Source organism: Lepidochelys kempii, chromosome 4, assembly GCF_965140265.1.
Source record: "Lepidochelys kempii isolate rLepKem1 chromosome 4, rLepKem1.hap2, whole genome shotgun sequence".
NCBI lineage: Eukaryota > Metazoa > Chordata > Testudines > Cheloniidae > Lepidochelys > Lepidochelys kempii.
In genome coordinates, this window is record NC_133259.1 from 25093051 (window position 1) to 25108026 (window position 14976).

The 14976-nt window shown below is 39.0% G+C and overlaps 1 protein-coding gene across 4 annotated transcripts in view; it reads left to right on the top strand.

Annotated features, from left to right (window-relative positions):
- The window catches only part of LOC140910243 (alcohol dehydrogenase 1-like), a 356071-nt gene that overhangs the window by 161575 nt on the left and 179520 nt on the right, over nt 1-14976 (top strand). For 2 of the 4 annotated variants that reach the window (XR_012158494.1, XM_073340735.1), the window contains exon 1: nt 7656-7737. The exons of the other annotated variants lie outside the window; for them this stretch is intronic. The gene's annotated coding sequence lies outside the window, so the exon portion shown is untranslated. Of the gene's footprint in view, nt 1-7655; nt 7738-14976 lie in introns of those variants that run through there. 4 annotated transcript variants of the gene reach the window in all.

Below are 14976 nucleotides of genomic sequence, written 5' to 3' on the forward strand. Positions count from 1 at the left end.
ATGAGGAAGTGAGGCACAGGATGCCTAAATGACTTGCCCAAGGTCACACACAGGTCTGTGGCAGAACCAACACTTCTGAGTCCCAGGCTAGCACCCTAACAGCACCGATCCCCGTCCATGGGCCCGGCCAAGAAGTCAAAGGCCAATAGGGGATGGTCTACTACTTCCCACAAGGGGAAGGACAGGGCTATCTCTTACTTATTCATTTGTACAGTCTAGCTGTCTTGAAGGCTAATGTAGTGCCAATCTTTAAAAAAGGGAAGACGGAGGATCCTGGGAACTACAGGCCAGTCAGCCTCACCTCAGTCCCCGGAAAAATCATGGAGCAGGTCCTCAAGGAATCTATCCTGAAGCACTTACATGAGAGGAAAGTGATCAGGAACAGTCAGCATGGATTCACCAAGGGAAAGTCATGCCTGACTAATCTAATCACCTTCTGTGATGAGATTACTGGTTCTGTGGATGAAGGGAAAGCAGTGGATGTATTGTTTCTTAACTTTAGCAAAGCTTTTGACATGGTCTCCCACAGTATTCTTGTCAGCAAGTAAAAGAAGTATGGGGTGGATGAATGCACTATAAGGTGGGTAGAAAGTTGGCTAGATTGTCAGGCTCAACGGGTAGTGATCAATGGCTCCATGTCTAGTTGGCAGCCGGTATCAAGTGGAGTGCCCCAAGGGTCGGTCCAGGGGCCGGTTTTGTTCAATATCTTCATAAATGATCTGGAGGATGGTGTGGATTGCACTCTCAGCAAATTTGCGGATGATACTAAACTAGGAGAAGTGGTAAATATGGTGGCAGGTAGGGATAGGATACAGAGGGACCTAGACAAATTGGAGGATTGGGCCAAAAGAAATATGATGAGATTGAACAAGGATAAGTGCAGGGTCCTGCACTTAGGACAGAAGAATCCCATGCACCGCTACAGACTAGGGACCGAATGGCTAGGCAGCAGTTCTGTGGAAAAGGACCTAGGGGTGACAGTGGACGAGAAGCTGGATATGAGTCAGCAGTGTGCCCTTGTTGCCAAGAAGGCCAATGGCATTTTGGAATGTATAAGTAGGGGCATAGCCAGCAGATCGAGGGACTTGATCGTTCTCCTCTATTCGACATTGGTGAGGCCTCATCTGGAGTACAGTGTCCAGTTTTGGGCCCCACACTACAAGAAGGATGTGGATAAATTGGAGAGAATCCAGCGAAGGGCAACAAAAATGATTAGGTGTCTGGAACACATGACTTATGAGGAGAGGCTGAGGGAACTGGGATTGTTTAGTCTGCAGAAGAGAAGAATGAGGGGGGATTTGATAGCTGCTTTCAACTACCTGAGAGGTGGTTCCAAAGAGGATGGTTCTAGACTATTCTCAGTGGTAGAAGATGACAGGACAAGGAGTAATGGTCTCATGTTGCAGTGGGGGAGGTTCAGGTTGGATATTAGGAAAAAAATTTTCACTGGAATGCGTTACCTAGAGAGGTGGTAGAATCTCCTTCCTTAGAAGTTTTTAAGGTCAGGCTTGACAAAGCCCTGGCTGGGATGATTTAATTGGGGATTGGTCCTGCTTTGAGCAGGGGCTTGGACTAGATGACCTCCTAAGGTCCCTTCCAACCCTGATATTCTATGATTCTATGATTCTATGAACCATGCCTGGGGCTTCTAAGTGCTACCATAGTACAAAATAATAAATAAAAGGTCCTGAATCTGATCTCATTTACACCACTTTTATCTCACTTATGACACTTTTAAGACAACAGCATTACTCCACTAGCATTGCTTAGAATCAAATCCAAGGTTTCTATCCCAAATAGCTTAGAGTCTACAGGACCATCTGCTCTGCAGAAAGAGACTGTTTCTCACTGCAGTAAGGGTACAATAAATTGCTGCAACAAATCTTCAGGAATCTGAACAAGTCAATTTCAAACTGCAGGCTTCATGTAGAACCCAAGAGAAAAGTGTGATAGGAAAACCTTAACAAATGAGAAGGGTTGGTTTAAAATGGTAGGAAAATGTTAGGGAAAATATTGTGTTCCTCTTGCAGCATCCCTACTAAGAAAAATATTGCCTTTCTCTTCACCTAAATATATATAGTTCCATTAAGGTAGTACAGTAAGTTAGCAGAGAGGGTTTATGTGAGTATGATTTAGGGTTAATGAGATTTCGTCAGGGTTTTTTAAATTGATCGTTTTGGGTTAATAGAAAAATCAATGTTTTAAACTTACTGTTTCTTAAGACGTCCGTTACCATTCAAAGACTTATTACATCTTCGCTCTTAGGTACACTGCAAACTCTTACAGGCCATTGCAAAAGCAAACACATCTAATTTATGGGCACTCTCAATTGTAATAATGTCTTGCTCGCATTCCATTTAATTTTAAAAAGACATTTAAGCATTTTTGTCCTCCAACTACACCAGGGACATCCAAACATTGCTCATCCCTGGGTCACATTAGCAACCCTTCAGCAGCTGAAAGCTGCTCCTGTAAATGAGTGGGGCAATCTGAATGACTCAGCAACCAGAAGCGTGCTAGCTCAGGGCTTGATTCTGCGCATCTTACCCTCATTGACTGGGAAGGAAGGGCTGCAGACTCAAGCCTGCACTGAGGGAATCTGAACTTCATATAAACGCTTCTCCTTTGGCTGTTGGCAGCATATCGAGTAATCTTGTGTATTTTCATGTCATGTTAACACATTATGAAGAAACTGTTCAAAGTTGGGTGACTAAAGTTACATTCCTAAACCCATAGTGAGGCACCTAAATCAGTAGTCTGACGCTGAGGGCTGCTGCATGTTCAGCAGCTCCATTTGATTCCAAGTTTCACAGTTTTGCACTCTGCTGCCATAAATGATCAAAGAGGGGTTCCTTTGGGGACTTATAGGTCAAGATTTTTTTAAAAAAATCCCTAAAGTTAGGGTTCTTAGTGTGCATTTAGGCACCTGGGTAAGTGCTTTAATTATTGAAGGTCCTGAGCACACAGCAGCTCTCATTAACTTTGTAAAATCAGGCTTCTTATTTAGGTGTCTAAGTGCAAACACAGACGCCCAAGTTTCAGCACTGCTTTTTAAAAATCTTGGCTGCATTCTGTAGAGTCCTCATGTCTGTCTGATCAATGAACCTGCATATAGGCCACAAAGTGCAGTAATAACTAGGACATATTTTACAGGTACTATATTACAATATGGGATTTTTGCAATATGTGAGGGATCCTCGGATTTCAACCATGCATTTGGGGAAGAATACACCCATCAGAAACTAAGATATTAGTTAAAAGAAAAGGAGTACTTGAGGCACCTTAGAGACTAACAAAATTTGTTATTTTGTTATTTGTTAGTCTCTAAGGTGCCACAAGTCCTCCTTTTCTTTTTGCGAATACAGACTAACATGGCTGCTACTCTGAAACCTAAGATATTAGTGAATGTTTGTGTGGCACTTTGAAAAAGTCCACCACTGTGTAAGTATTTATTACTGCTATGTGCCTAGGCTGCAAAGTTTGAATCTGGAACGTCCCTTGAGTTCTGGCTGTTCACTTCTGGAGGGTTGGTTTGGCACATTGTATCTTCTTCTTCTTCTTGTTAACAATAAATAATGATATCTAGCTCTCCGATAGTGCTTTTCAACCCAATCACGTCACAATGTTAGGATCCACGTCCCAGTCAGATCTTATATCTCCTAAGACTGGAGGTGCTCACCGCCACAGTATTTGATTTAGGTCTATTTCTAATTATAAATGAAAATTTAATCACGGTGAACTGAGATTTTCAGAAGTGCTGAGTGCTGGCTTAACTGCTGCAATGAAGCCAACCACATTTTAGTATTAAATTCAATGGCAGCAAAGTGAGGCCAACATTGAGGATTTTTAATTATCAAACCCTTGAATTGCAGCTAAGGCAGAAGACTAGAAAACATAAAAATACAGTTCCCTATTATCAATTTCTACCCTACTACTATACTATAGGAAATTCACTAATATAATGTAGATACTCCATTTGGATTGCAGTTTAACATTTCCAAGGCAGATCTTGTATATGTCTTAACTTAATTACATAGAAATTCCCAAAACAGAAAACCTTGGTGTCATAAATCAATTGAAGTTGCTGAGTGACAGCAATGTATTTAGCTATCTCATCGTTTACAGAACCCAAGTGCTTAAAAGCAAGGACACGAAGACTAAAGTACATCATAAATCTTACTCTGTCCATGTAAAAACAAATGATTTTTATCAAATAATGCATATTTCATCACACAAAACCCACCTTCACTCTGTGCTGGCTTCTCTGGAATACAGGGAAACATGCCTACTTCTATATCCGTCTGTGGGATGCAGTTTACTCCCCCTGTATATTGGACCTACACCTCAAGCTAGAGCACAGGGTGAGGTGGACCCATAGCCTGCCTCCTCTCTGTTTCTCCCTGATCCCTTTGGGATGCTGTTTTCCCCAGTAGATTAGATGTGAAGCTGGCCTTGCTCTTGTCGGAGCACAAGGACTGAAATTCTTCCTGGTCCTTAGGTGGGGGCTCTCTATTCCGTCCCTGTGTTCTGTGAACACACAATCATGAGTCATACATTATCTTGCCCAATAATAGCCCTAATAAAACAAGTGCATGATTGTTTACAATGATATTTTACCTTAACCCACTCGTAATAACAAAAGGACTCTGCAAGAAGCCTGCTAGCCACCACCGACAATCGTTAGTCTGAGCTTTTTTAGTAACAGTTCACCAAAAACTGCACTCCATATTTAGTCTTATTGGCCCCAGTCTTGCTCCCACTGAATTCAATGGCCAAACTCTTGTGGGAACAAAACTGGGGAAATTGAATTCAGAGGGATTTTTACCAGAGTGAAGACTGGGTGAGAACTGTAGACTTGGCTCAGAATGTCTGCAGGAAATTTACAGAAAAAGTTAAGCAGATACTTCTGATGAAAATCTGACTGCATATTATACCAGAAATGTCACCCAGACATGCAGTCACTTGGCATCAGATGCTGCACACCAAATAAAAATGCAAGTGTTCTTGTGCAGTGGCTTGCTCAATGGGGTCTTGGTCCATGGTACTCCTAAGCACTATGATAATACAAGCAAATAATAATAACAAAAATTTGCAGAAAGTGAGGTATCGGCTGCCTCGCAACAAGTGCTTGTTGATTTCAGGCTGCCTCCAGAAGTATGCCTTTCTGCTAGACAGCAGAAGCAGCACAGTCTGGGTATATAGGATCTATTTCTTAACATTTATGATCCTCAGTTGCAGGGCAGCTCTGTTCTTCTCCCCAGAATTTGGTATCAAATGGCAGAAACAAAGGTCCCATTTGCTTTCTTTTTAGCACACCAAATTCTGTCACCCTTACTCATGGTGAGTAGTACCTTTACTCCATTGGTATTCCATTTGTGGAATAAGGTCCTGCTGTTTGCTAGAATCCTGCCCTACATCAAGGAATTAAGAGCCGTACTCAGCATAAGTAAAAAAGGTACAGAATCAGTCCCCAGTGTACTATCTTCTGTGTATCACATTCAGACTAGGTTATGAATGTATTTGTAACATCAAGGATAATTCAGTTACATGAAATTGAATCAGTTGTCTGCGAGATTACAAACTTTGTAATGACTTAATGATCTCTTTATATCTCTGATTAATATATATGAGATTTTTGTCATCACAATTGAATCAAACTTCATTTAAATTATATAAGTAAAATAAAACAAATTCTTCTTTCTATGATCATGTAGTAATCACCTCTATAGTTTCATATGATGGTAAAATGCAAGAAGTAGAAAGAGAAGCCGTAGAAGAGAGAAAATTCCGGGAGAAGATATTAGGCAGAAGTCATCAGATTGTAACTTGAATATATTCTTTAAAATCTGATCTCAAGCAAATTTCTGCAGACATAATACAAGGAAATTACCAGATATTAATTGGGACTCATTGGTATGGAAGCTTCCGTTATGTGTCAACTTTGTGGCCTCATTGCTGAAAAAGTGGACACTAATGGCTTGACAAAGATTGAGTGGATAAATGAGCATATGATTGTATGTAGAACAGATTGTGTATCTGAAGAAGGAAATATGCTACTAAGAAGGTGGTAGTGCTGAGCAAAAATCAAATCTGGTATGAGTTGAACCGTGACAGAAGTCTCTGGACTAGATCTTTGGATGACCTAAAGTCTGGAGTAAGTTTCACGATGAGTGTAAATTGGTCAGAAAGTGGATGTAAGTGGCAGAGTAACATTATTTACCCTTATGCAGCTTTAGGTGGAGGTCACTTTCTCACTTCAGCAGAGTTGGTCCAGACTTAAATCACTGTAAATAAGGATTAAATATGGTCTCATGATCCACTGACTGACTTAAATCCTGTTTATAGTGGAATCAATGTTGCTGAAGAGATGTAAATTGAGGGCAGAATTTGGGTCAGTCACTTTGCTTGGGAACCAAAGCTATCCATTCGTGTTGAACAGCAAAATAATGCTTTAGTTCAACTGATGTGAAAATGCACAACTCATTCCTCTTTTAGATAAAGAGTATGACATTGTCGCATGATTAAAAAGTGGACCCCTATCATTTCACACAATTCCTACAATCAAATAATAGCGTGTTCTCAAAGAACTACTGGACACAGCAGCTCTGTTCTTCTTCTCAGCTGCTCCACTGCTCCTGCTTTCTGCCAGTGCTCTGATACTTTGGACTGAATGACTCAGTAAAATAGGAAATCAGCAGGTATCCTTTGTTCACCATTGAACAAACTGTTCCTGGCAAACTGGGGCATTTGTAGAATAATGTAGCTGAATACACAATGGAGCTTGGTGGCTCAGAATATTACTGATGAGGTTTCATTCAATATAGATAGACACATAAATCAAAACACGCAGGCAGCTAGACAATTTATCCTAGAAAATGTCTATAATTCTTTTTTAAAAGTGAGTTGTGCTTCTGTCAATGATTGATTTTTCAGCATTGTTTTTGTCTTGAAGAAAAGTTATCACAGTCCACCCTTTTGCTGGGAACAGGTCAGTAATACATGTAACTGTAGAAAGCCTTGATTTTTAGTGAAGTTTACTGGTTCACTTAAGTCTTGTTAATGTTCAGGGGTTTTTTTTTTGTTTGTTTTTTTAAGATCCTAGAGTTTCCCTCAGTCTCTTTCAACTCTCACATATTTTACCCACTGTTTCCAGGACTGCTGGAAGATGAGCAGTGATGTGCTGTGATCTCTGTATTTTGCTCGCCTGTTTCTATCAAGCTGTTCTGTTTTGGCAAACAGACAACTTTTGGCAAGGAAGAGCAACAAGAACCTGACCAGTTTAAAAAAAAAAGAGAGAGAGAGAGGGAGAGAGAGATTAAAACATATAAAATGTACATCTCTCTTGTTCCACATAATTGATACTTCAGTGTGTTCGTCAACAGGCTAGTGTGACTTGCAGTGCTGAAAAAGGGAGATATCCCTGTCAGCAAGTTTTTGAAGTGGCTATGTACAGTACTGTAAGCAAACAGCATTACAGAGAATGAGGATTTTCCTCCACACAAGCATATTAGGAGACCTGTGTCTTGGTCAACAGCTGATAATTGCTCACTGCCAACAATCACTGTCCAGTGAAGTTGGAATTTGCCATCAGAGTAAAAAGTCTGGGGAGCTCTATGAAGATACTGAAAATCTTCACTTGGAGATCTCTCAGGTAGCACTGATCTCAATTGGATACTTCGTACTGGGAGACTTACTCAGTAGGAATTGTTGAATATGAAGACCATCAGCTAGACTCAGGTATCCACTTATTCCCTATATTAATCAAACTGGAAAATATTCAGATATCAGATTGCCAAGAGTGCATGTCAAAATCTATCTATCGTAGGGCTTGGGGCTATGGCCCATCGTTACTGTGTCTGAACACTTCCCATGTTAATTAGATTTCCATTGCAAGGTCCCTGGTGGATGTGAATTCATGGAGTCTTCAGCTCTTTTCCATTCCCATTTTTAGAAAACTCTGCTTTGAGATAGGGCTTTTTTCTTTTTCTTTCTCCTTTTTTTAATTTTGGGATTAGGGTGGGGTGGGAGGAGAAATACCTTTAGTATATGCCACTTTGTTTTGAAGAAAAAGCTTTATCAAAGAGGAAGTTCTTGCAGTGTCATCTGTCAGACTCTTGATTAGTCTGATTTCTTGTTTGTTTTGTTTTCTTTTTATTTATTTAGGAAGTATTAATAGGTTTACAAATGGTTTGCTGTCAGAAAAAAAAATCATTACCTCAGCGAGCTTTTGTTTAAAGAGACATTGCGCAAGAATTAAGTCATAATTTAACAGTGTGTTAGCATATTGCAGAGTGAGTATCATTACATGGCATTTCTAGTGTTTTTATTAAATAGAGGGAAATCTCTTATTACATGTGTTTAACAGTCCAGGCATGTCTATTAAGTATTAATATTCAAAAAACTTGACACTATGCAGGGTTTTTTGCAGGTGAATGTACTTTGTCTGAGTATTGAATACAATATAACTAAATATCTAAATATCTTTTTGTCCTCTATCTGTTTTACCACCCATATTTTTTCTGAACCATCCAAATGATTCTTGGTTAATCCTCCAGTCCTGGTGTTTCCTAGCAGAAATGGGCACACAAAAGAAAATTAATTCTTCATTTCTTGTCTGCTAGTAGATGCATGGTCACTGGTAGCCTCTCATTGGAAAAGGACAAATAATCCAATTATAGAGGAATTGTCTGATTTCTCTCAAACGTTCATTCCACAGTCAGGCCCCTCCCTCATCCAAGAACAAGGCTGGGAGAGAGATGAACAAGTTAAAGGGATATTTCCAAGTTTCATTAAAGCACTTCAGCTAATCAGTGGCTGGATTTAAACTTTCATTCATGCAACCAATGTGTCTCAGATGCGGCAGGACTAACAAATGCTCTTTCATCATCACTATTGGTGTTTAAAGGCCCATTAATCTCATTCCAAAATTGGTATTCTGTATTTCTGTGGTGCATTTTGGGGATGTCATGCCTCATGTTGAGCTAAGTGGATTTGTAAGTGGCTTGCATTTTGTTTGTTTTGGACTGAAATAAGTGCTCGCTGTTCTGTAGAATTTAAGTTTCCATTAGGGGACTGGGGTCTTATGGTTGTAATTGACAGATAACCTTGTTAATGTGAGTAGATAGGCCAAATTTGTCCCTGGTGCAAGTCTTTGACTTCAGAGGAGTTAGACCAAAAACAAAATTAGACCCGTTAGTTGCAAGATAGATGTGAATTTCCTGCATTCTTCTCAGGTAGTTCACTGTGGAGTCTAATGCTTACATATTTTGATGCTGACCGTTTTAGCAGAAATATGCAGCTGGACTTAAATAAGGGTTTTGTATTGTGGGTAGAGCTTAAATAAAGTACCATTACTTTTATTTCCAGAGTGATCCCTGCTGTTGCATTTGTTATGTCAAGATCATTCAGGCATTACAGAATCTTCACAGAATACTTCCCCTAATTTGTTGTTGCATGTGTGATTTCAATTAAATAAAACCTTGATGATAATTAAGGAACCATGAACTTCCTTGATTAGAGAGCATTAGGAATTAAGTGTTGCCTTTATGCTTCCTAAGAAGGAAAGACAAATCAATCATCATAAACTTACTTACACTATATACTAGTAACTTCTTTGAGCCATCTTCTGGTCTTAGTTGTACTATTGCAAATAGGAAGCAACTCCAATAAATCCAATTGGGTTACTATGAATGTACACTGGTAAGAGCAGTGAGAGCAGCATTTGCTGGGGTTTTTAATAGCCATTGTATTGGATTTAACATTGATGAAGCAGAAGTGATGTTAAATGTATGCAGTAAATGTTACCTGCATTGATTCCCTTAGACCAGTCATTTTGACTAGACTTTGCTCTGTTCAAATGCTTGCTGTGGTAGCATATGACTTTTCCCATTGATTGGGCACATTACAAATATTTTACAATAGTTCAAACTGCTATTTGGATATCAATAAAAATTCATGGAGCAAGACTCAACAACCAACTCAAGAGTAGATTTGAACAAAACGCTCTGTAATATGTTTTAATGGCATTGAGGGGAGATTTCCAAAGGCACAAAGGGGTGTTAAGGGTTCAACTACCATTAAAAGTCAATGAGAGTTAGCCACCTCTGCGCCTTTGTAAATCTCCCCTCGACATTCTAACAAGTAATAGCGACATCAGGAATGATGAATTCAGAAGTAGATCATGTGTCCAGTCAAGGCCTATCTCCCTTTCTGCCTAGCATTCACAACTTGTTACATGATCCTCTTTTATGTGCTTGATTAATTGCATTTTAAATACGTTCAAAATTACAGCTTCCTTTTCTTTATTCATTAATGTTCCTAAATCACTTTGTGATCCTTGGATGGATGAAAGTGCTACATAAGTATTATCTCCATTTTGTCATCCTCCCTGGGAGCCTGAAAAAGGCCAGGATTTGTCGGGGCAAGAAGAATGAGCAACCTTCTCACCTCAAGACGTTCTCTCTCTAAGTTAGAGCTGAGACACCTTGGTGTAAACAGTATGAGGAGATTTGCAGTGCCCTTGCCTGTGCTGTACTTATTCTGTCGTAAAATAGAAGACTTCTGTATCCAGAGCTGTCTTTCATGAATATGAATACCTCAGTTTAGCATGGTTCTTAAGCACATGCTTAACTCTAAGCTCACTTGACTTCAGTGGGTCTACTTACATTCTTAATTTTAGACACAAGCTTAAATACTGTGCTGAATCAGAGCCTAAATTCGGTACTATCCTCCCCATAATAGTAAAGGGCTAGACAGTAACTGTACAATCTTCCCTGGGTAATGGGCAACGCATAGCTGCACCATCCCTGGAGCAGAATCGTGCCAAGGACTAGTGTGATTGAATAGTTCTAGGCCTTTCAAGCATTGAAACTTAATTTCAGTCACATTTTTTCATATCTCTCTCACTTTAACATCCATATTAAATAATATTACTTCAGTAGATGTTTTATTTGAGAAAAAGTTATTCTGAAAATATAAGCAAATTATTCCTGTTAAAGGAGAAGCAACGTATAGACGGCAAATTTATTTCTTGTGTAACCCAGACAGATCCAGGCTGAGTCACATGAATTTTCCTATGTTTGCAGATTTTGGCATTAAGTAGATAAAAGGATTGTTTGAACTCTATGGCCCTTTATTTTATCATCTCTCTCTCTCTCTCTCTCTCTTTTTTTTTTTTTAACATACTGAACTCAATAGCCCTCTGTTTCCTTCTGAGAATTGGAAACTTTTCTATCAGTGGCCCAATCCATTACGTTTCACAACAGTATATATATTTTCTATAGTCCCAATCACCTTTTTTGCAGAATGGAATTATTATTTCAAAACTGTAAATGTCAAAATCATACCTTTCCAATTTAGAAATTGATAAATTTCAGAACTGGAATTTTTCAATTTTGAAAAAACAAACAGACAAACAAAAAACCTCACACAGCTCTAACAATGATTGCCAAATAGTGGAAAAATTCCTCAATTTATTTCTTGATATTCTTTAATTTTTGTTTATTTAGATTTAACATGATAAAAAGATGCCTAGCCAAGTCTCTAAGTGCCCTAACACATTAATTAATGATATAGTACAGTGAAACCTGAGCAACATTAAAATAATAATTCCAACAAGAACTCGGCCAGCCAGACACCTACAGAATTATTTTCAACAATCATCGTTATGGGAAGTATACCCCCAGTCTTCTCAGAAAATATTACAAAATTGTCAACACTTGACTTATATATTGAAAACAAATAGCCAATGAAAATCCTTAGGCTCCCATCCCATACTGGGAGATACTAGTATACACCCCTGCCCCCATATGGCTCAGTGATCTACACAAGTAGAATCTAATGCCAAGTCAGCAACATGGTGCCGAGTCTTACAAACCTTTAGTATGTACACAGTTTTGTTCACAAGAGTAAAACTATGCACATGCTTAAGTGTTTGCAGGATTGGAGGATTAGTTTGTATAATTCATGCTATGCAGTGCAGTACCACTATTGATTAGAGATATTAGGCAATTACTACCTCACAGGTAAGAGCATCATGCTGGATCTGCTTATAGTTATAAAATGATTCGTCATTGAGATAAAGTGTAAAAAATAATATAGTGAATGAGCTGTTTAAAATTAAAAGAGAAGAGAACCAAAATAGTAATGGAAAGATAAAACAGGGATGAGTGCTATATAATCTGGCCTTTTTTCAATGACATTTGACAAGTTCTTCTAAATCAGAATATGACCCATATATTTTAATGCTCTCAAGGTCAAGCTGACCAGTGCTGGTTATGCAATTTAAAAAATGCCCAGGGCCAGTTTTAAATCATACACCAATTTTTTTCCAAGTTTTCAAAAATTTCCAAAGGTATGCATGTATCTGACCAGTCAGAGCCTCATGTTCTCATGCCCTTTTAGGCATGCTACCCAAGATGCATGCCAAATCTTAGGGTTCAGAAAGCTGACTAAATGATTTGAGGAAGGGGAGCTCTCATGTATTTACCTTTTTACATTTCAACGACATGAAAACATGAGGTTTGTGGAGTCCTGTGTGTTTTGTATTCACAGTTGTAATATTCTAGTAGACTTCTTGGGGAGTCAAGGTTTGGTTTGAAAAAAGTACAGAACCAAACACAGCAGAGTGTAAATCTGGACAAACTGAAATTCACAAAAAAATAATTCTGTGTAATCTCTCTCTCACACACTTAAAGCTGTCTGTTCCAGTCAGCCCTTCTTTGCTTGTTAATATAAGTAGCATCTTTCTTCCCAGACAGTTTTTGCTCACTCTCTCTGTGTGTTCCTTTGACCTCTTTGGCTAACCTTTTTTTTTAGTCTGTCCTTGTTTGCTGCTCTCTTTATTTGGCAGGATGTCAGAAAAGCTCAATCTTTATTTATCTCTTTTGGGGGGGAGGTCACACTTTGCTATGGCTTTGATTGCTTGTGTATATGCCAGATGAAAGACTATCAAGAAATAAAACAAAGATCTGTTATTATGCTACCTTTGAACAAAGAGGTACCAACATATTTCTAATGAGAAAAAAATTTGTGGCTTCCTTGATCAGATAGAAAAAACTGATTGCAGTCTAAAGTTTCCACTGACTTGAATAACTCAGTGACTGGGGAGTAAGGAAGGGAATATGAAAAAAATGAGGCTTACACTCAGAGCTGATTAGATCAGAACTTCAAACGTGTCTTGGACACTAGCATCCAAATTTATTTTCTGCTGTTGCTGATTTGTTTTCTGTTTGTTGTTTATTTGGCACAGTCTTTGTATTGTGACCCTGAATACCGTAACATCCTTAATGATCCTGCATCTTAGGATATTAGCACTACAAGACAATTCTGCTATTCTCACCAATCAAAAGTAGATGTAAACATTCAAATTTACACATTTGCATACCCTTCGAGAAATATCCCTCATGCTTCGTGCAAAATCGTCAAGTTGTCATGAAGTTCAGTAAACAACCATGTGCAGTGAGAGTTTCTACTTTGAATCCCACCCTCCATCCTCACTACAGTTAAAGACAAGCATGTCTGATGTCAGAAACTGTGCAAATTCTTTTGGACTTGGCTAATAACAAGCCTACAGCATAAGAAAGAGAAAGCAATTAATCTGTTGCTTGAATGAAAACAAAAGAGACAGTGGAAAAGGAAAATGTGACTTCCCAGCTTGTGTTTTCATTATTCATGTGTTCTTTTGGTATTAATAATAAATTGAAGTACAGTGTAAAACAAAACATTTCATAGGGTGCCTTATTACCAAGTATCCCCAGGTGCCTTAGAATAACATCAAAAAGGAACCAATGGACAGTAACTCATCCATAAGATACCTTTACACATGTTCTTTTAAATGAGAAAAGGTGTGGTCCCATCAGTTTTAAAAAGTCATGTATTTAGGGCTATCATTATCCCTTTCTTTTCTGTTTTGCTTTTTTCTGTGCATGTTTACTGTTAACAGGGGGCAGAGTGCCAGATGAGAAAAGCCCGTGCTCTCTCCAAAATCCAGTCTGGGCATCTGTACAGGAAGTGGAATCCGACTAAGAGTGTTTGCAGATTCTTACAGGAACATTTTTAATGAGGCGTCTATGATGATGTGCTGGGTATCTGTACATTTTGGGGAATAACACCTTGTTTCTCATTGTTTGTAAGTTGAGCATTAGCAGACATTACAGAGTGAGTTTCATACAGGAAAAAGAGCTCACCATTTGGAGCCTGAAAGCCCTTAGTCACTGCTGAGGAATGCAAGCAGGGTGATGGGAGAGATGGAACAAGAAATCTTCCCATTTTGCACTCCAGCACAAAGGACTGGGTGTAATTCAACTGGGGAACATGGGCACAGCTCCCAGCTAGTGCCATTGCAGGGCTAGCCAACCAAATAGGCAGAGAAGAGGAGCCATAAACCCTGTTACAACAGTCCTATATAAATCTCTGTATATCTAAAGAAACCTGTCTTTTGGGCATTTTAGAATATGTTCATACTTTTGTGGGTTCAATAAAGGGGCAAATGGCTTCCCGAGACTTAAACTCCACCCACACATTTCGACAAGCAGGATTGTGGGGAGAACCTGGATCAGTGCTGACAACTCTCAAAAATTTCATGTTAAGTCTTATGGTATTTGATTTTCATCTTAAAGCCCCAGCTCCTGGAGTCAGGCGGTTATGTGAGATGCTCAGCTTTCGTTAAAAGGGGGGTGGGGGTGGGGAGCTTCTAGTTTATTTCATGGTTGCAGAGAAAAAGCTTAAAAACATGACCTGAGTGCACTCTAAAATCTCAGAGACCAGAAGGGAAATTGAAAGAGCCCCAAGCATGTTGTTTTGTTCAAATCTCATTTTAAGTCAGACTCATGATTTCTGAAACATGGAGTTGACAATTATGTATCCTATTTTCATTGCAACGGTGCTGCAGCATCCCCTGTTTTATCCAAATTCTTCTTGAAGATCATGCTGAAATATGACCTTTACAGTATGCCACTGGGCTAACTACCCTACTCT